The 23,167-nt window shown below is 49.0% G+C and overlaps 1 long non-coding RNA gene across 1 annotated transcript in view; it reads left to right on the plus strand.

Annotated features, from left to right (window-relative positions):
• The first annotated feature begins 22,017 nt into the window (after positions 1 to 22,017).
• Positions 22,018 to 23,167, plus strand: part of LOC138287513 (uncharacterized) — a 68,231-nt gene continuing 67,081 nt past the window's right edge. The window contains exon 1 of the long non-coding RNA XR_011202226.1: positions 22,018 to 22,125. This is a non-coding gene — a long non-coding RNA (uncharacterized lncRNA). The remainder of the gene's footprint in view (positions 22,126 to 23,167) is intronic.

Here is a 23,167-nt window from a genome sequence, read left to right on the forward strand (position 1 = left end):
CCCATGATCCCAGTGGTCTGTAGCACAGACCCTGGTACTGCCAAACTGCCCTTCCTGGGGTTTCACTGCAGCTGCTGCTGCTGCCAACCCCTCAGACAGGCATCTGCCCTCCTGGGGTCCAGCCATGCCTGGCCCAGGATGGCAGAACAAAGAACTTCCTCTGAGAGAGGGTGTGACACCCTCTCTCTTTGGAAAATGGTGTGAAGGCAGGGGAGGAGTAGCCTCCCCCAGCCTCTGGAAATGCTTTGTTGGGCACAGATGTGCCCAATTCTGCATAAGCCAGTCTACACCGGTTCAGGGGACCCCTTAGCCCTGCTCTGGCGCGAAACTGGACAAAGGAAAGGGGAGTGACCACTCCCCTGACCTGCACCTCCCCTGGGAGGTGTCCAGAGCTCCTCCAGTGTGCTCCAGACCTCTGCCATCTTGGAAACAGAGGTGCTGCTGGCACACTGGACTGCTCTGAGTGGCCAGTGCCACCAGGTGACGTCAGAGACTCCTTGTGATAGGCTCCTTCAGGTGTGGCTAGCCTATCCTCTCTCCTAAGTAGCCAAACCCTCTTTTCTGGCTATTTAGGGTCTCTGTCTCTGGGGAAACTTTAGATAACGAATGCAAGAGCTCATCCGAGTTCCTCTGCATCTCTCTCTTCACCTTCTGCCAAGGAATCGACTGCTGACCGCGCTGGAAGCCTGCAACACTGCAACAAAGTAGCAAAGACGACTACTGCAACTCTGTAACGCTGATCCTGCCGCCTTCTCGACTGTTTTCCTGGTGGTGCATGCTGTGGGGGTAGTCTGCCTCCTCTCTGCACTAGAAGCTCCGAAGAAATCTCCCGTGGGTCGACGGAATCTTCCCCCTGCAACCGCAGGCACCAAAAAGCTGCATTACCGGTCCCTTGGGTCTCCTCTCAGCACGACGAGCGAGGTCCCTCGAATCCAGCAACTCTGTCCAAGTGACCCCCACAGTCCAGTGACTCTTCAGTCCAAGTTTGGTGGAGGTAAGTCCTTGCCTCACCTCGCTGGGCTGCATTGCTGGGAACCACGACTTTTGCAGCTACTCCGGCCCCTGTGCACTTCCGGCGGAAATCCTTCATGCACAGCCAAGCCTGGGTCCACGGCACTCTAACCTGCATTGCACGACTTTCTAAGTTGGTCTCCGGCGACGTGGGACTCCTTTGTGTAACTTCGGGTGAGCACCATTTCACGCATCCTTGTAGTGCCTGTTTCTGGCACTTCTCTGGGTGCTACCTGCTGCTGAGAGGGCTCCTTGTTTTGCTCGACGTCCCCTCTCTCTCCTGGTCTAATTTGCGACCTCCTGATCCCTCCAGGGCTACAGCAGCATCCAAAAACGCTAAACGCACGATTTGCAACTAGCAAGGCTTGTTGGCGTTCTTTCGGCGAGAAAACACTTCTGCACGACTCTCCACGGCGAGAGAGATCCGTCCACCAAAGGGGAAGTCTGTAGCCCTTTTCGTTCTTGCAGAAACCTCAGCTTCTTCTGTCCAGTAGAAGCTTCTTTGCACCCACAGCTGGCATTTCCTGGGCATATGCCCATCTCCGACTTGCTTGTGACTTTTGGACTTGGTCCCCTTGTTCCACAGGTACCCTAGATTGGAAATCCACAGTTGTTGCATTGTTGGTTTGTGTCTTTCCTGCATTATTCCTCTAACACAACTTCTTTGTCCTTAGGGGAACTTTAGTGCACTTTGCACTCACTTTTCAGGGTCTTGGGGAGGGCTAATTTTCTAACTCTCACTATTTTCTAATAGTCCCAGCGACCCTCTACAAGGTCACATAGGTTTGGGGTCCATTCGTGGTTCGCATTCCACTTTTGGAGTATATGGTTTGTGTTGCCCCTATCCCTATGTGTCCCCATTGCATCCTATTGTAACTATACATTTTTTGCACTGTTTTCTAAGACTATACTGCATATTTTTGCTATTGTGTATATATATCTTGTGTATATTTCCTATCCTCTCACTGAGGGTACACTCTAAGATACTTTGGCATATTGTCATAAAAATAGAGGGGCATATTTATACTCCGTTTGCGCTGAATTTGCGTCGTTTTTTTCGACGCAAATTAGGCGCAAAACTAACGCCATATTTATACTTTGGCGTGAGACGCGTCTAGCGCCAAAGTATGAGGAATGAGCGTCATTTTTTTGCGTGAACGCCTTCCTTGCGTTAATGAGATGCAAGGTAGGCGTTCCCGTCTAAAAAAATGACTGCAACGCAAATGCGTCGTATTTATACTCCCTGGCAAAAATCACGGCCGGGAGTGGGCGGGGCAAAAAACCCCGCATTTGCGCCTCTTTTTAACGCCTGGGTCAGGGCAGGCGTTAAGGGACCTGTGGGCTCAAAATGAGCCCACAGCTGCCCTCCCATGCCCCCAGGGACCCCCCCTGCCACCCTTGCCCACCCCAGGAGGACACTCAAGGATGGAGGGACCCATCCCAGGGACATTCAGGTAAGTTCAGGTAAGTATAATTTTTTTATTTTATTTTTATTTTTTTTTGGCAGAGGGGGGCCTGATTTGTGCCCCCCTACATGCCACAATGCCCAATGACCATGCCCAGGGGACATAAGTCCCCTGGGCATGGCCATTGGGCAAGGGGGCATGACTCCTGTCTTTACTAAGACAGGAGTCATGTAAATGGCGTCTGGGCGTCGTTAAAAATGGCGCAAATCGGGTGGAGGCGATTTTTTTGCCTCTACCTGACTTGCCCCATTTTAAGACGCCCTAACGCCATTTTCCCCAACGCCGGCGCTGCCTGGTGTACGTGTTTTTTTTCCACGCACACCAGGCAGCGCCGGTCTGCTAGCACCGGCTAACGCCATTCAATAAATACGGCGCCCGCATGGCGCTTCAGAATGGCGTTAGCCGGCGCTAATTTTTTTGACGCAAAACTGCAATAGCGCAGTTTTGCGTCAAAAAGTATAAATATGGCCCAGAGTACCTTTATTTTTAGTATAACTGTGTATTGTGTTTTCTTATGATATTGTGCATATGACACTAAGTGGTACTGTAGTAGCTTCACACGTCTCCTAGTTCAGCCTAAGCTGCTCTGCTAAGCTACCATTATCTATCAGCCTAAGCTGCTAGACACCCTATACACTAATAAGGGATAACTGGACCTGGTGCAAGGTGCAAGTACCCCTTGGTACTCACTACAAGCCAGTCCAGCCTCCTACAGCGATGATATGGCACACCTTCTTTGGTGAGTACATTAGGGATCCACCTGTCATATGCAGGCACCTGAACCTGGCCTTCAGGAGCCCGAATGTCCTTTCTATGATCCTCCTAGTTCGCCCATGCGCCTCATTGTACCGTTCCTCTGCCCTGGTCCGGGGATTCCTCACTGGAGTCAATAGCCAAGGCAGGTTGGGGTAACCAGAGTCACCTATTAGCCACACACGGTGTCTCTGTAGCTGTTCCATCACATAAGGGATGCTGCTATTTCGCATAACATACGCGTCATGCACTGACCCAGGGAACTTGGCATTTACATGGGAGATGTACTGGTCAGCCAAACAGACCACCTGGACATTCATAGAATGGTAATTTTTCCTGTTTCTGTACACCTGCTCATTGTCTTTTGGGGGTACTAAAGCCACATGGGTCCCATCAATGGCACCAATGATGTTGGGGATATGTCCAAGGGCATAGAAATCACCCTTCACAGTGGGCAAATCACCCTCCTCTGGGAAAACAATGTAGCTCCGCATGTATTTCATCAGGGCAGACAACACTCTGGACAAAATCTTAGAAAACATAGGCTGAGACTTCCCTGATGACATGGCCACTGTTGTCTGAAAAGACCCACTTGCCAAAAAATGGAGGACTGACAGAACCTGCACCAGAGGGGGAATCCCTGTGGGTTGGCGGATGGGGGACATCAGGGCTGGCTCCAGCTGGGCACACAGTTCATGTATAGTGGCTCGGTCAAGTCGGTATCGAAGTATAATATGGCGTTCTTCCATTGTCGACAGGTCCACCAGCGGTCTGTACACGGGAGGATTCCTCCTTCTCCTCGCAAGTCCCAGCGGACGGTGCCTAGGAAGGACAACATGGAGCACAGAGTCAAGCAACCCACAGGTACGTAACCACAGCTTGCACAGTAAAAGAATCGCTATGCATTGAATGGCTTGTATGAGTGGCAATGCAAGGCCTAGGCCTGTGTGACGCAGTAGAAATTAAGCCATGTGGGCCCTTGAAATGGCGGCTGCCTGACCTGTGAAGTGTGACAGTGGGATGTGAGGTCAATGCGCTGGCGTGGCACACCGTGGCGGTAGGCGGTCGAAGACCGCTGTGCGTAGCCGCATTGGTTAACATTGAACCCTATGGGTTTCACGAGCCAATGACGAGGTGCACCGGCGGTCGCGGTACGCACCGCCGCGGTACGCACCGCCGCGGGCGTGACCGCCATTTTCTATCTGCTTAATCACTCGAGACCTGATCATCCACAGGAGAGGACCTATACTGCAAGTGCTGCTGTGACCTCGGTCTGGAACTGACAATGGCTGCTGCGACTGGGGAAAGGGCCCCTGCCTTCACTTCTGAAGAGTTGGAGAAACTTGTGGATGGGGTCCTCCCCCAGTATGCGCTACTCTACGGTCCTCCAGACCAACAGGTAAGTACACTGGGTGCACGTTGAATGGGCTATGCCTGGGTTGTGTATGGTGGATGTAAGATGGTGGGGTGGGGAGAGAATGAGGAGTGCAAGGCACGACAGATGAGTGCATGTGCCACATGGCAAGGTTGGGGAGGGGGGGGCAATCACATCGAACATACAGAAAACTGATGATATTTCCGATTCCACCCTGTACATGTCAAATAGGTCAGCGCCCATCAGAAAGTCGACATTTGGCGTGCCATCGCCAAGGAAGTGCGGGACCTGGGGGTCCACAACAGACGGGGCACCCACTGCCGCAAGAGGTGGGAGGACATCCGCCGCGGGACCAGGAAGACCGCTGAGTCTCTGCTGGGGATGGCCTCCCAACGTAGGAGGGGTGCCAGTCGTACATTGACCCCCCTGATGTCCCGGATCCTGGCGGTGGCCTACCCCGATTTGGATGGGCGCGTGAGGACATCACAGCAGACACAAGGGGCTGAGTACCAGCACATTCTGCTATCTTTACACGCAGTGGAGGCGTCTGGGTGGGGGAGGAGGGCTGTGGGTGACATTAGGCCAGGGCGCTTTCTGTAGTGTAGTCCCCTCCTTTAGGCATGGCCCTGTGCCCCCACCCCCCACCTGTGTAGGGTGACAAGTACAGCAATCGATGGTCCAGCATCACCCATTAGCGCATTTGTTGTCCATAGACCTGTTGGCCTAGTCACAAGTACTGAGTAGTGTACCCCGATTGCGCGGCTTAGTGCATGAGGCTCCTGTGTCTGTCCTCTCCGCCAACGGTGTTGACAATGCATGCACTCAACCTGTTTTTATTTCTCCCCCACCCTTTTTCTTTATCTTCTTGTGCATGTGTGCATTAGCATCATCAGGCAGAGGAGAAATGGCATCGGAGCACGAGGGAGCTGCGACTCACAAGGCCCCGGTGGGCCATGGTACAGACACCGAGGTCACCAGTGATACGGAGGGCGAGGGGAGCACCACAACGGGGACCCGTGGTGACACCAGCGACACCGACACGTCCTCGGATGGGAGCTCCCTAGCGGTGGCGGCAACATCCGGGCCCCCACCGCCTCTACAGGTACAGCCGCCACCCAGCGCACCAGCTCCGCCCTCCCAGCAGCCCCTCAGCCTTCGCTCCGTGACCGCTTGCCCAAGAAGGCGGGCATCTCCTTCGCCCCAGGCACCTCAGGCCCTGCCCCAGTTACCCCTGCTGCCCTCAGTGAGGAGGTCATTGACCTCCTACAGACCATCATTGTTGGGCAGTCTACCCTTTTGAATGCCATCCAGGGTGTAGAGAGGGAGGTGCATCAGAGCAATGCATACCTGGAGGGCATTCATTCGGGTCAGGCTGCCCATCAACGATCGTTCAATACTCTGGCCTCAGCACTGACGGCAGCCATTGTCCCTGTTTCCAGCCTCCCTCTTCTGACTGCCTCCACCCTGTCTCCGTCTCCTGTTCCTCAGCCTATCCCATCCACACCATCAGACCAGCCTGCACACACCTCAACACCCAAGGCCAGCTCATCCAGACATAAGCACCACAGATCCCACAAGCATTCACCCAAGCAACACCCAGATGCAGACATGGCAACAGTCACTACCACCTCTGTGTCCCCCTCCTCCTTGTCTCCCTCCTCCCTCCCTGTGACGTCTCCACTCACACCTGCATGCACACCACCATCAGCCAGTGCTTCCATCACCACCACACCCTCCAGTACAGTCCGCACACGTGCAGTCACCACCCCCACTGCCATTTACACGTCCCCTGTGTCCTCTCCCACTGTGTCTGTCACCCCCTCTTCCAAGACACACAAACGCAGGCAGCCACCCACCCAACAGCCAACCACCTCACGACAGCCTACGTCACAAGCACCTGCACCCAAAGACAGCACACCTGACTCTCCTACAACCACATCCTCTTCCTCCACTCCCATTCCCACTGCACCTACCCTTTACATTGGTCCTAAAAAACTTTACCTCTCTAAACTTAACCTCTTTGCCCCACCTGACCCACCCCCTCCATCTGATAAGAGTCCGAAGAGCACCTCAGCCACCACCAGCCCTGCTTCTAGTGTGAGCATTGTGCACGGGTTTTGGAGTCCCCCCTTTCCCAGCACTGATACATCGGCCAGCAGCAAGGGGACAGCCAACCCCCCCCAGGAAAGAGGACCCGTAAAATCAAGGGCCGCCGCGAGAAGACTGACACGGCTGCCCCCAAGGAGCAAAGTCCTGGGCCGTCACCTGCCACAACATCCAGGGGAGGCAAGGGCCAGCGAGCCTCATCGAAGGAGGGCAAGGCCAGCAGGGCGGAGAAGTCAGCCAGCAGGGGCGCGGACCAGGAGGGCCCCACAAGCCCCATCCCGGGGGTGAGGGAGGACACCCACGGGCCCAGGACTCCGTCACAGGAGGGTCCAGCAACTGCACGGTCGGAGGGCGACTAAGCAGGGAGTCCTGGCCAGGTCTGGCTCCGTTGAATGACTGGACAAGCACCGCTGAACAGGGCCCCGCCGTGCTGGAAGGCACCGCTGAACAGGGCCCCGCCGTGAAGATAGGCACCGCTGAACAGGGCCCCGCCGTGAAGATAGGCACCGCTGAACAGGGCCCCGCCGTGAAGATAGGCACCGCTGAACAGGGCCCCGCCGTGCTGGAAGGCACCGCTGAACAGGGCCCCGCCGTGAAGATAGGCACCGCTGAACAGGGCCCCGCCGTGAAGATAGGCACCGCTGAACAGGGCCCCGCCGTGAAGATAGGCACCGCTGAACAGGGCCCCGCCGTGCTGGAAGGCACCGTTGAACAGGGCCCCGCCGTGAAGATAGGCACAGCTGAACAGGGCCCCGCCGTGAAGATAGGCACAGCTGAACAGGGCCCCGCCGTGAAGATAGGCACCGCTGAACAGGGCCCCGCCGTGCTGGAAGGCACTGCTGAACAGGGCCCCGCCGTGAAGATAGGCACCGCTGAACAGGGCCCCGCCGTGAAGATAGGCACCGCTGAACAGGGCCCGCCGTGAAGATAGGCACCGCTGAACAGGGCCCTACCGTGAAGATGGGCACCGCTGAACAGGGCCCGCCGTCTCAAGCACCGCTCCGCTGGGCCCTTCCTGTCAAGCACCGCTCCGCTGGGCCCTTCATCTCAAGCACCGCTCCGCTGGGCCCTGCCGTCTCAAGCACCGCTCCGCTGGGCCCCACCGTCTCAAGCACCGCTCCGCTGGGCCCTTCCTGTCGAGCACCGCTCCGCTGGGCCCTTCCTGTCAAGCACCGCTCCGCTGGGCCCTTCATCTCAAGCACCGCTCCGCTGGGCCCTTCCTGTCAAGCACCGCTCCGCTGGGCCCCGCCGTCACAAGCACCGCTCCGCTGGGCCCTTCCTGTCAAGCACCGCTCCGCTGGGCCCTTCCTGTCAAGCACCGCTCCGCTGGGCCCCGCCGTCTCAAGCACCGCTCCGCTGGGCCCCGCCGTCTCAAGCACCGCTCCGCTGGGCCCTTCTTGTCAAGCACCGCTCCGCTGGGCCCTTCCTGTCAAGCACCGCTCCGCTGGGCCCTTCATCTCAAGCACCGCTCCGCTGGGCCCTTCCTGTCAAGCACCGCTCCGCTGGGCCCCGCGTCTCAAGCACCGCTCCGCTGGGCCCTTCCTGTCAAGCACCGCTCCGCTGGGCCCGCCGTCTCAAGCACCGCTCCGCTGGGCCCCGCCATCTCAAGCACTGCTCCGCTGGGCCCTTCCTGTCAAGCACCGCTCCGCTGGGCCCTTCATCTCAAGCACCGCTCCGCTGGGCCCTTCCTGTCAAGCACCGCTCCGCTGGGCCCCGCCGTCTCAAGCACCGCTCCGCTGGGCCCCGCCATCTCAAGCACTGCTCCGCTGGGCCCTTCCTGTCAAGCACCGCTCCGCTGGGCCCCGCGTCTCAAGCACCGCTCCGCTGGGCCCTTCCTGTCAAGCACCGCTCCGCTGGGCCCCGCCGTCTCAAGCACCGCTCCGCTGGGCCCTGCCATCCCAAGCACCGCTCCGCTGGGCCCTTCCTGTCAAGCACCGCTCCGCTGGGCCCTTCATCTCAAGCACCGCTCCGCTGGGCCCTTCCTGTCAAGCACCGCTCCGCTGGGCCCTTCATCTCAAGCACCGCTCCGCTGGGCCCCGCCGTCTCAAGCACCGCTCCGCTGGGCCCATCCTGTCAAGCACCGCTCCGCTGGGCCCTTCCTCTCAAGCACCGCTCCGCTGGGCCCTTCCTGTCAAGCACCGCTGGCCCATTGACAGTGCTGGTTCTGTCTCGAGCTAGTGTTCACGCTGCACTCTGGGCACCCTGCCTCCTCCAGAACCACTGGACACTGTTATCCACTTGAGAGACTGTGGCTTTGCACTCCCCAGGATGGTACAGTGGGCAATCCACCCACTGTAGAGACTTGTGAGACTGTGGCTTTGCACTCCCCAGGATGGTACAGTGGGCATGGAGGCCCCTTGTGGATCTGGCGTCGTGGACTCATGTGGCTGAGGTGCCCCCCCTTCCCTTCCCCCTGAGGTGCCTGTAGTTTTGTCATCTGATGCCCCTGCAGTGTTCTCTCCAACGGACTCAGGTCTCCTGTGTGGGCTTTGCCCATGTGTTTGGTGGACATTGGCCCACGGACTGTGGATATTCGGAAAACTGAGCTGGACTTATTGACTTTGTACATAGCTTTCGCACTGTTCATAATTTATGGTTTGATATTTTATTTTGTAAATTTTCCATGACTTCAATGAACCTAATTTTTACATAAATTTAACGTTACATTTTTATTATGTCTTTGCATTTTTCTGGGGGGTTTGGGGGGTGTCACTCAGTTATTGCTCTGCATTGGTGTGTTGATGGCTGGGGGGTCATATGTGTGTGCCCGTAACCTTTTCTCCTCCCCCCTCCCCTGTGTCGTAGGTGCGGTACTCACCGTTGTCTTCTGCGCCGGAGTTCGTACTCGTGGTAGATGAGCAGGTAGACAATGAGCTGGTAGGATGTTTAATTCAGGCTCCATGCTGTCCTCCGTCCTCGTGGAATGCGTAGAGGTGAGCGTTTTCCCGTTCGTAGTCTGTTTCCGCCGTGTTTTTATCGGCGGTGCTCCCGCCCCGGAAAATGTGGCGGATTGGTGAGTTGTGATAGTGTGGGCGGTACATTGTCTGCCGCCTGCCTGTTGGCGGTGACCGCCGCGCTGTTTGTGTGTCCCGCCGTGGCGGTCGGAGTGTTAAAGTGGCGGGCTGTGTTGCCAGTTCCCGCCAGGGTCAGAATTCAATTTTTTGGACCGCCAGCCTGTTGGCGGGTTGGCCGCCGCTTTAACACCGACCGCCAGGGTTGGAATCACCCCCTCAGTATTTTTACTTTTGTCCCCACCCTTGTCAGAAGACTTACCATCCTTATTCTTGCCATCCTTGTCACCCCCTGTATGAACTTTTCTGTTAACCCTTGTTCTGACCCACTTGTCTGCCTTCTATTCCAATTCTTGGGGAGAGGTCAGATCCGAGTCCACTAGGCATTGGTGCAACAAGTCAGACACACAGTTATTCACAATATGCTCTCTCAGAATAAGATTATACAGGCTTTCATAGTCAGATACCTTACTGCCATGTAACCACCCTTTCAAGGCCTTCACTGAACAGTCCACACAATCTTTCTAGTCTTGAGAGGATTCTTTTCTGGTGTCTCTGAACTTAATCCTGTATTGTTCAGTGGTTAAGCCAAATCCATCCAAGAGTGCATCCTTCAATACTGTGTAATTGTTAGCTTCACTTTCTCTAACATTAAGGAGCCTATCCCTACCCTTTCCATTGAAAGATAGCCACAAAATAGCAGCCCACTGCCTTTGGGGGACCCCCTGTACCATACAGGCCCTGTCAAGTGCAGCAAACCACTTGTTGATGTCATCCCCCTCCTTGAAAGGGGGGACTATCTTGTGCAGATTCCTGGAATCATGCTCTCTATAAGGATTACTGATTACTATCAGGAATACTGCTGCTGCCACCATGGGGTCCTAACCCCAACCTCTGTCTTTCCTTCTCAATGTCTAGGGATTCGCTATCTAAAGACAGCTGTTGCTGTTTAAGCTTTAGTCTGGTCTCTTCAGCCCTCAACTTTTTGAGTTCCCTTTCTAACAAGTTATCCTCAGGGTGGGTGGGTTGGGAATGCTTTGACACAGATGACAAATGGGAAACTTCAGAGTGGGACCTGTCCCTATCTGTCTGGACCCTGGTAACTTGGCCTCTAGGAATAAAGGATGCGCTACTGTGATGGGAACCTCCATTACTACCAACATTACTGGGTGTCCTGCTAGGGGGCAGACCCTGTTCAGAACTCTCCCCACCCTTCTCAGGGAACTCTCCTGAATCAGACTTGGAAGTTTCGATATGTTCTAACCTCTCATTTGATGGGCCAGCTTGGGTCTCATCATCTACCATAAGCAAGTTGAACAGAAACTCTTTTGTATGGTTTTTTCCTATAACTAAACCTAAGCAGAGAGTTTGTAAACTCTTGTAATTTAAAATGTCATAATTAGCATTGACAGTTTTAGGAGCAGACTCTTCCACATACACGATAGCATAAGGTTTTGAGAGAGTGAGAAGAGAGAAAAAGTTTCAGAACTTTTTAAAGCACAGAGAAAAAAAAGTTTTCTAACTTTTAGACAACTTTTAGAAGTTTTAGGAAACTTTTCAGAACTTTGTAAAACGTTTAAGAGAATAAAAGCAAACTTTTTTGGTTAAGTGTACATACACTGAACTGTTTGGTATATGATTCTCTTATGAAAAGTACACAATGACAAAGTGGTAAGTAGTTACAAGTACTTATCCTACCGCTGCACAACCAATGAAGGAGGCTGGCCTGGCCTGTAGTGGGTACCAGAGGTACTTACACCTTGTGCCAGGTCCAGTTATCCCTTATTACTGTAGAAGAGGTGTTTCTAGCAGCTTAGACTGATAGAAGGTAGCTATGGCAAAGCAGCTTAGGCTGAACTAGGAGACATGCAAAGCTCCTACTATACCACTTATATCATATGCACAATATCATAAGAAAACACAACGCACAGAGTTTCTAAAAATAAAGGTACTTTATTTTTATGACAATATGCCAAAATTATCTCAGTGAGTACCCTCAGTAAGAACGTAAGTACTATACACAAGTTATATGTACACAAACCAAAATTAGGTAAGTAAGAGCAAGAAAAGTAATGCAAACAGTGTAGAATTACAATAGGTTGCAATAGGAGCACATAGGTATAGGGGCAACACAAACCATATACTCCAAAAGTGGAATGCGAACCACAAATGGACCCCAGACCTATGTGAGCTTGTAGAGGGTCGCTGGGACTGTAAGAAAACAGTGAGGATTAGAAAAATACCCCACCCCAAGACCCTGAAAAGTAGGAGTAAATTACACCTACTACCCCCAGTGAGCACAGAAGTCGTGATAGGGGGATTCTGCAGGAAGAACAAACACCAGCAGTGCACTGACAACGGATTTCCGGACCTGAGTACCTGTAAGAGAAGGGGACCAAGTCCAATAGTCGCAACAGTGTCCGGGGGGGCAGGCGCCCAGGAAACCCCAGCTGAAGGTGCAAGGAGGCTGCCACCGGTTGGAAGAAGCTTGGAGTTCTGCAAGAAGGAAGAGGACTAGGAACTTCTTCTTTGGAAGACGGATGTCCTACATCGCGATAAAGCTTGCAGACATAATCCCACGCAGAAAGACTGCAAACAAGCCTTGCTAGCTGCAAGGGTCACAGTAGAGGTTTTTGGGTGCTGCTGAGGACCAGGAAGGACCAGGATGTCGCCTTTTGGAGGAGGAGACAGAGGGGGCACTCAGCAACTCAGAGAGCCCTCACAGAAGCAGGCAGCACCCACAAAAGTACCCCAACAGGCACTTAGAAGAAGAGTGAACTGGAGTCCATGCAAAGTTACAAAAGGGAGTCCCACGACGCCGGAGGACAACTCAGAAGGTTGTGCACTGCAGGGCAGAGTGCTGGGGACCCAGGCTTGGCTGTGCATGAAGGAAATCCTGGAAGAGTGCACAGGAGCAGGAGCAGCTGCAAATCAAGTGGTACACAGCTTTGCAGTCTAGAGTGGGGAGGCAAGGACTTACCTCCACTAAACTTGGACTGAAGAGTCACTGGACTGTGGGAGTCACCTGGACAGAGTTGCTGTGTTCCAGGGACCACGCTCGTCAGGATGAGAGGGGACCCATAGGACCAGTGTTGCAGTCTTTTGGTGCCTGCGTTAGCAGGGGGAAGAGTCAGTCGACCCACGGGAGATTTCTTTGGAGCTTCTGGTGCAGGGTGAAGGCAGGCTACCCCCCAGAGAATGCACCACCTGGAAACAGTTGAGAAAGCCAGCAGGATTAGGCGCTACAATGTTGCTGGTAGTCGTCTTGCTACTTTGTTGCGGTTTTGCAGGCGTCCTGGAGCAGTCAGCAGTCGATCCTTTGGTAGAAGGTGAAGAGGGAGATGCAGAGGAACTCTGATGAGCTCTTGCATTCGTTATCTGAAGAATTCCCTAAAGCAGAGACGCTAAATAGCCAGAAAAGGAGGTTTGGCTACCAAGAAAGGGGGATTGGCTACCAAGAGAGGTAAGAGCCTATCAGAAGTGGCCTCTGACGTCACCTGCTGGCACTGGCCACTCAGAGCAGTCCAGTGTGCCCCCAACACCTCTGTTTCCAAGATGGCAGAGGTCTGGGACACACTGGAGGAGCTCTGGGCACCTCCCCTGGGAGGTACTGGTTAGGGGAGTGGTCACTCCCCTTTCTTTTGTCCAGTTTCACGCCAGAGCAGGGCTGGGGGATCCCTGAACCGGTGTAGACTGGCTTATGCAGAGATGGGCACCATCTGTGCCCATCAAAGCATTTCCAGAGGCTGGGGGAGGCTACTCCTCCCCAGCCTTCACACCTATTTCCAAAGGGAGAGTGTGTAACACCCTCTCTCAGAGGAAATCCTTTGTTCTGCCCTCCTGGGCCAGGGTTGCCTGGACCCCAGGAGGGCAGAAACCTGTCTGAGGGGTTGGCAGCAGCTGCAGTGATGATCCCGAAAAGGCAGTTTGGCAGTACCCGGGTTCTGTGCTAGAGACCCTGGGGATCATGGAATTTTCCCCCCAATACCAGAATAGTATTGCGGTGACAATTCCATGATCTTAGACATGTTACATGGCCATGTTCGGAGGTACCATTGTGACGCTATACATAGGTAGTGACCTATGTATAGTGCACGCACGTAATGGTGTCCTCGCACTCACAAAGTCCGGGGGATTTGCCCTGAATGATGTGGAGGCACCTTGGCTAGTGCCAGGGTGCCCACACACTAAGTAACTTTGCACCCAACCTTCACCAGGTGAAGGTTAGACATATAGGTGACTTATAACTTACTTATGTGCAGTGGTAAATGGCTGTGAAATAACGTGGACATTATTTCACGCGGGCTGCACTGGTAGGCCTGTGTAAGAATTGTCAGAGATCCCTATGAGTGGCAAAAGAAATGCTGCAGCCCATAGGGATCTCCTGGAACCCCAATACCCTGGGTACCTAAGTACCATATACAAGGGAATTATATGGGTGTGCCAGTATGCCAATGTAAATTGGTAAATGTAGTCACTAGCCTGTTAGTGACAAATTTGGAAATCAGAGAGAGCATAACCACTGAGGTTCTGGTTAGCAGAGCCTCAGTAAGACAGTTAGGTATCACACAGGGAACACATACAGGGCACATACTTATGAGCACTGGGGCCCTGCCTGACAGGGTCCAAGTGACACATAGACTAAAACAACATACATACAGTGAAATATGGGGGTAACATGCCAGGCAAGATGGTACTTTCCTACACCCCCTCCCTTGCCAGAAGCCCAACTTACCTTCTTCCAGATGGTCTTTTGGCAGTTAAGAGGAAGGGGCACCTGCCAGCAGCGTCCGCCAGCATAAAACCGCCAGGCCGTATCACAGGTCATCATACAGCTGGTGGCCTTCAACTGGCGTGGCAGTGCTGGTGGTAGCAGCACCAGTTTATCACCATCTGCCAGTATGATCACTGCTGGATTTCCACCCTTCTTGTGGTGGAGGTCAGGCAGTGATCGTAGTATGCCGGACGGATGGTAGCCGCCGTGACGGTATTTTGGCGGCCGTCACCACGGTGGTAGGCGTTTTTTACCGCCAAATACATAATGAGGGCCATAGTCTATCAATCCAAACACAAGGGAGATTTTTATACAGCACACATCCTCAAGGTTCCTACTTCAAGGTTTTCTCATATGCAATAACGAAAATATTAGGAGGTATGATAAAATAAAGTAACTGCCTAGGATCACACCATTTTATTTGCTGGTTTCACATTGTGTAATTTATCCACTAGATGGGTATCAGTTTCTCGCTCCTGTTTGACATCATAGTTTATTGTTTTGTTTTTCATTCTTGGTGCACAATGTCAGAATGTGGGCAGCTGGAAGAAGCCACAGAAAGCTCAGTTCATTTTGGCTTGAGAATGAGCTGAACCAGGGGCTGTCATCTGGCTGAAGCCGCAGGTGCTTCATCCACCTCTGTACTTTACTTTGGGTATTCTGTGCCTGAAATAAGCTTAGATGTTGCTGCCAGTGTGATACAAATGCTGCCCAAATTATGTGTTTGTATGTTTACACACTGGATTGGGCTGCTGCTGCAGATGATGTTGATGTCTGTGCATTAGAGAGAAGCTTGCATTGTTTCTGGCCAGATCAGTATGCATTCTATGGGTGTGAAGGGCATGTGCATTCCTGTCTGGTGCTGTACCCGTTTTGTGCATGGAACTTTTGCTGTGCTTGTGCATCAAGTTTGCACAGTGTAGTTCCTTACACTTTCACCAAATCTGAAATGCTGCTTATTTGTATCTAAGGGAGGCTTTAAATAAGGCTGCCCGGTACCACACTTGTTCCATGTCTTTGAAGGAAGCTGTAGTGGCTCTGCAGTACCACACTTATTCCATGTCGATGAAGCAGGTTGGACTGGCCCTGCAGCCACACTTGCTTCATGTCTTTGAAGTAAGCTTGCACTGGGTGGCACTGAGGTACAGTGCTTGTTCCATGTCTTTGAAATAAGCACTGGTCCTGCAATACCACACATGTCCTTTGTCTTTCACAGAAGATTGTTATGCTCTTGACTAGCACTGTATCTCTCATACATGTACACAGATGACCTGTGGTGCTACCTCTACATGTATTCTATCTTTTTCTAAGTGTTTTAGATCTGACCAAAAGTCTATTTTAGGTGCCTGACCTGCCTCACGTTTTCTAAAAAATAATACATAATCTTGCTTAGAGAAAATTAGATTTAGGTAAGCCCATTTCAGTTATTCATCAGAATGTCATTCACATATTGGTTCAACCCTTCAGTACAGTATACATACAATTGGGCAGTGTATCGGCCCTCTTCAGCCATTGGCTTTGTTGCCAGTGTTGGCTCTGCCAGGTAGGTAGTCGGTGGTCTTTAGCATTACAGGGGGATGTGGACCTCAGGAGATATTTCCTATAGTTCATCCCCAAGCAACTCACCTGCAAGGGAAAACTAGTGCTATTTGAGTAATGAGAGTACCAGCAACTCCTCTGCCATTGCTACTGGACCACAACTTTCTTATGCACAGTCCCAGGCCTCATTGCTGCAAGCTTCAAAACCACTTCATGCCACAGTTTTGAAACGGAATTATGCACAGTCCGTTCAGTTTTATGTGTGCTGAGCCATAGCTATGCTTTAACTATGTTATTATCAGTATAGCAGTTGCAGCTTGCGACAACCAGAAGGGGGGAAGTGGTGCACAGGGGTGATAAATAACAATTACATAATAAAACAAATGTTTAAAAACCACTTACCTCCTCCACCGTGCGCCGCTCCGCTCCTCCGTCTCCTCGCTGCAGGCACAGGCTTCCAGCCTGCCCTGCCACCAATCCTGCCTCTGCTCAAAGCAGCGTCAGGATTGGCTGGGAGTGCCCAGCCAGGGTGCTCCCAGGCAGACTGGGAGCCTGTGCAGGCTCTCTCCAGCCCAGCAACTATGTTGCTGGGCTGGAGAGAGCCTACTGGGCATGTGTGTTTGGCCAGCTCAATACGTCCGGCCAAACACACATGCGCTCTGAGGGGAGTGCTCTGTGCACTCTCCTCAAGTGCTCATCACCCCCAAAGCCCCGCCCCTTTTCAAGAAAACAATAATAAATGCAGTTTATCATCATTTTATTGAAAAGATTTTGCAGCTGCCGCTTCTGGCATGGGGTGCGGCGGAAGACATGACATTCCTCTGCCCTAATGGAGGATCCGCTCTGCAGTATAGATAGATATATACATTCTCCTGGGATTCCTCACCTTCGGGAAAATCCAAGAGATGGCACAAACTGGTACAGATAAACTTGTTGTTTAAAAGTGTTTTTTAATTTCATAAATATAAAGTGAAAAGTGTGAGGATCCACAAGGAAAAGTTAGCCTACTCATTTCGACAAGAGCCTTTGACTGGGCCAACCCATAGTGCAGTGCAAAACATCTATTCAAAGGAACATTCTCCTTTTTGCCCACACCTTTTCTTAAAAGTGTACACACACAGAGCGCCTGAAAACAAATAATTGCATCTCTGCCTATACAATCTTTTTCAATCAATCAGAGTAGTGACCTAATTCATACACAAAAAAATATACAGTATACATTGGAACTATAACAGTTATTATGCTCCATTCTACAGTTGCAATTCTGGTGAGGTACCTACTCAGTTTGCCTAAGTTGTCACTCATTAATGGTAAAGTATAATCGATCATGTAATAACAACATAAGTCATCAAAAGTAGATAAACAGTATACATTAAAGGAACAGCAGTAATTCTGCTACCTTGCACAATTACAATTCAGGTAAAGAACCATTTAACCAAGATCTCAAACAACATCACCTTCTCCCAAAGAGCAACTAATCTCATCACAACAAACAAACAAACAAATTCATGACCATGTGCATACTCTATGATGGTCTTTATAGGCAAAGAGATTATATCAAACAGCGTATATCATAAATAATATCAATACAGTAAAAGATTAATATATTCAGATGTGCAGAGAGCATTATTTTGTGCTATTTATTATTATTGTTGAGCGTGGGACAGAGAAAAGATGAGCGGCGAAGCCTCGAGTGAGTCATGATGCCACTCCCCTCCCTCAACAATGGTAAAAAATAGCATTTTATACCTGCACATCACCGTATATTGTTTATGTCATGGTATTTCTTTCATGTTTACTTACTTTAACAAAAGATAATTTGTACAAAACCAGAATGTACATCATGCAATTTGCGCAGTATGGTAAAATCACATTAAAGTAACATAGTATATATTTACAAAGGTGTTTTATTCATGTAAAGTGCATAAAGTAAATATTACATGCAATCTGTAAGGCAGTAACGTGTTTTTTTCATTTCAATTTTTCTCTACCGTGAAAATAACAAATATGAGACCTTTGCACCGTAGCAATAAATGTGTGAATGTGTGTTTATTATTACAGTTCCTTTAAATAACATGGATTATTGGGGCAGGTTTATTTTCACTGTCATGGCATAAAGATAAATATGTAAATATTTTCACTGCCATGCATTGATATAAATATTTACATAGAAATACCCCCTTTGTAGAGGCTGCACGCAATAAAATTATTTTGTCTACTAGTCAAATTAGATCACAATTCGTTGCACACATCTTGTCATATTAGACCTTACCTCTTCAAACCATAGCACACGACCAAATACCAGGCTACAGTCCATCATACTCAAGGACAAAGGTACTGGAAAGACACAATTTTGGTTCCATCTTTAGATGTTACAGAAATCATATAAACATGTAACCGATATCATATATATTGTGTGTCTTGACATTGCTTATGTAAAGTGAAGCACCAAACCGTATTATTGAAGGTGGATTTATGGTAGAAGACTAATGTTTAACTTTAACATGTACTTTTGTAGTTCTCATTAACATATGCATTTATGCATTTGAGTTATATCGCTTCATTGAAGTTTTCATATATATTCATGTTTCATTTATAATTGTTGCCTTTATTCTATAATTGTAGGATGCACTTATAATCATGTACTTTGGATGGGCACAGCCAAAAACCTTAAGCATTTGATTTCCTGTGTTTATTCTATAACATGAAGTTTTGCGTGCACTGCAATGTTCTTTTTCCTTGAAAGTGTGTTTGTGTGTCTCCACATTAGTGAAAGGCATATTGTGTATTGGAGATAGTGAAGTCCAGGAGGATACATTAGCAAGGATGAGAGGCGCTAACGAACTAAGAAGAAAATACTCCTGTTTGTGTATACGGAGCAGTCCTGATGTTCAAACCGTAGGAGGGGGGGACTTCATGAAAGTTGCCAATTTCAACTGTGTGAAGAAGGAGAACTACTGGTGCTGTTGATGTGAACTTCTTGAAGGTTCTGTGGGTTTAATTGGTATACACAATGTTATTCAAGAGCAGATTCCCTTGAGACTCTGAGGAGTGTAGACCTCTCTACTATTCTCTTGTATGGCTTTATGCTATGCAACACCTTTCTTGGAGACCTTTTACTGAAGTCTATGCTATGCTGACTCTTTCCTAGTTACCCAGAACCAGTTAGGGTTTCTTAACTTTAGTTTAGTCTTAATATAGATTAAATTCGATTTATTTATGTTCAGACAGGAGAATTCTATTTCTTATCTTTTGTATGGCCTCAACTGAAATGCTTGTATATCTTATGCTAATGTGATTTAACCTTATTCAACGCTTTGGTTTACCCTTGACGGTTCTGTACTTATAAAGCATGTTTTTTTAGATTCATTTACATATGTTTGACCCTTAATGTGTAATAAAATGTATTTAATTTTACCACTATTGTTTTGGTCTTAATGTGTTACACTGTTAATTAGACTGGGAAATCAAACTAACTTCCCTTTACCACTCAGGCATCCTAAAAAGATCTATCAAGTAACTGGATTTTATGGAAAAAATTAGAAAGTTCACAATTGAGTCTGAAAAAGTCTTCCGTGGGGGTTGGGACAAATCCCAAGCCGAGGTTACGTTTCTATTTTCAAAATAAACCAATCGACCCACCACTTGAAGATTCCGGTTTAAGAAAACCCTCCACTTTTGTTCCCCCACCCTCAGCTATTCCTTGTCAAGTCCTTGCATTTGAGAAGGCGGTGTTGTCAGATGTTTCCAGGTTACGACCCAAACATCCTTTTATCAACATCTCCACCACTGAAAAGAGGGAACTAAGGATATTGGCTAACGACGAGAGTATTGTGATCAAACAGGCCTATAAGGGAGAAGCAATCGTTATAATGAACGCAGATGACTACAGACAAGAATGCTTACGTCTTTTGAGTGAACCCACGTATTATGCCCCCATCACTAGGAACCCTACTCCTAGACTCCAATTATAGATTAGGACCATGATAGAGGAAGCTTTGAACAATTCTTGGATATCTCCAAAAGAGGCTGCATTCCTGGACACCACCAACCCCCGGGTCCCCTATTTGTACTGTTTACCAAAGATCCATAAGGGCAAACTTCCACCACCTAGACGACCTATAGTGTCTGGTATTGGCTCGATTCTCGAACCACTATCTATCTTTTGTGATCATTTTCTCCAGCCACTTGTTAAAGGGTCTTCCACCTATCTACAAGACACTATGGATGTTTTGAATTTGATCGAGACCATCAATAGTACAGTGGAGGTACACAGATTGACTACCCTTGATGTGGAGGCCCTGTACACCAATGTACCTCAGGAGGCAACACTGCAATAGTGAAGACGGCCCTACGCGAAGGCCCTGGGAATCTGTCTTGCCCAGTTAATTTTAGCATGCAATGTGCAAGACTAGACCTTTTGATTTGTATTAATCATGGTAAATTGTCTACATGTACATATCATAAGTCCACGGATCACAGTAGCTTACTCTCATACGATAGTCACCATCCCAAATCCCTGCGTGACAATTCATCCTTTGGACAATTTTTACGGTTACGACACAACGCTAGGTCACCAAATGTGTATGAGACTCAAGCTGACGACCTGCAGACTAAACTACATTCTAGCCAATACCCACCTCGAATTGTTAGCCAAGCTCAGAAAAGGGCTAGTAATAATAATCGTGAAGCCCTTCTACTGACTAACAATAAGGAACGCAACATGCAGATGACCTGTGTTTCAACTTTCATTCCTTCATCTAATGACATTAAGAAAGAAATCAATAAAAGGTGGTCGATCCTAAACAGTGGCGGTGAGATGATCCCTAAACCTTTGTTTTCATTTAAAAGGACCCACAATATCAAGGATATGGTGGTGCACACTCACCACCCGAAGTAACTATAGGGACACTACTCAAATGACCCTTTGGAATCTTCCTCCTGTGATGGGGCATTATCCGTGTGGGCAATGTAGTGTATGTCCACTAACCAGTAATACTAAGGCTCTTGACTTGGCTCCGATAGGACAATGCACCTGACAAAACACACCAGTTGTAACACCAGAAACTGCATCTATATGATTACCTGCCCATGTAACTTACGGTATATATCGGCATGACTACCAGACCAGTTAAGACAAGAATTAACAAACATAGGAGTAACATTAGGTGTGGACATGTGACAACAAAATTGTGTGCCCATTTCCTAGAAGCACAGCACACCCCTGATGACCTAAGATGGGTCGTTTTGGATGCCCCTAAGTTTGGAACCGAAAGCACACGTTCCCTCTTCAGATTAGAACAACGTTGGGTTTTCAAACTCCGGACTAATATAAGTGGACTAAATGATGATATACCTTGGGTCACCTCGTCCCAGTAGCCACTATGGGTCCTCTCTTTTTTGCCAGGTTTCTCAGAGTTTTTCCTGGTTGGTGACTACATACTGGAACTAGTACGAAAATTCCATTGGTCTTTTGTACATTTTCTGTGACTCTTTATTCTACCCAGTGCACGACTTTTCTAGGTACTGAGGTAAATGGAGTCGCAGGTGGTTTTGACCCGTTGGGGATTCTTTTTGATATAGCCTTACTGCATATCTTTAGATGGTATCCATCCTTTGGGCTCCATTAAAACGGTGATAAAACAATTTTCCCTCGACTTTAGAATGATCATTAATTGAGTGCCCCTTAGTTGGGTGAACCAAAAATCCTTTTTTATGTGAATATAATTTTTTCTGTGTCACTAAGTCCCTTTTTTTATATAATATACGTTTTCAAATGAATACTCTTGAATTAGACAATATTTCTTAGTCCTATTTGGAACCCTTGAGTTACTGACATTAGCGAAATACACTCAAAATGACAACGTGCCTGTTAAACCTTGTCTTAAGTCCTACTTCACTTCTCATGAAACTTCCAGGACACTGGCTCTGCTTGAGCCGTCTTCTATTTCTGTGTCCTCACTCGCGCGGCCCGGAAGTGCGGTGTCTTTCACTTTCTACGATTTTTAAATAGGAACTGCTACACCTGGCGGGCCTCAATTCGGGGAGAAGCCGGGGTAGGTTCCAGACAAGCGGACCGCTGCACACATTGTGAGTATTTCCTCACTCTTGTGGTTTTGAGATATTGATGTTGGCTGTACATTTTAAAACTACAAGAAGCGCAGTGGCTAGCACAGATCTCCGTGTGCTAATGCCTTGGCTTCGGTGTTGTCGTATTTGAGCTAAATGCTCCGTTTCCTACCTTCACGTTAAAATACTGTGAAATTGTGTTTGTTTTCGACAGGGTTTGTAAAGATCGTTTTACATCGCCATTTTTTAACCATAGTTTTGCAATACTTTTGACTATATGTCCCTGATGTTTACAATGGTTATTTGTCTTGGGAACAGCAACGTGTACTTGATTAAGACCATGTTTAAAATGTTGACTATGTGTGTCTCTCTGCCTCCCCCTTTTTCTTGAGTGTGAGTGTACCATGACTTGACATTTTGTCTCACAATATTCAGGTCTCAACTACTGTCTTATTTCAATTTTTGATCCTTGTTTCTGATATTAGCTGCAACAGTCCTAGGCTTGTACCTTCCCAAGGAGTGTAATCCTTTAGTTGGGGATGGTAAACTCATTGGTTTTCACTATATTGCATTATGGGCTCCACCCTGTTTGTGCACTGATTCGGCATGGGTTGCGTTTGAATACACGAGATGCACTTTTTTTGCTCTGAATTAATCAACCTTTTCTGTACAGGGCGACCTCTTTGTTTAGTTGACCGGACGGACAATATACTTACATGTAAGGGACTGTAGTTGAAATTTTTTGTCCTTATAGAGTCCTAACAGTGTCTATATTTTTGGTCCTTCTGGAGAAGTTTTCTTTTTGTTTTTGTTGGTCCTGATGAAGCGTTATTGGATCCGTTTGGACAGCCGGACGCGAAACATGTTGACCTGTGTTTAGAGGCGATGTCATAATTTCCTTGCCCTCATTCATTATTAGAAAGTGGTTGAGCATTACTTCTCACATTATCACTTTCAAGTTGTTTTTAATCTTAGTCTAAATCCTCTGTTTTTTAAAAAAATTAAATGATTTGTTTGTTGAGGTTTAGAACCAATTTTAATATTTTCTCTCCTTCTTGATTAG

Source organism: Pleurodeles waltl, chromosome 4_1, assembly GCF_031143425.1.
Source record: "Pleurodeles waltl isolate 20211129_DDA chromosome 4_1, aPleWal1.hap1.20221129, whole genome shotgun sequence".
Taxonomy (NCBI): Eukaryota; Metazoa; Chordata; class Amphibia; order Caudata; family Salamandridae; genus Pleurodeles; species Pleurodeles waltl.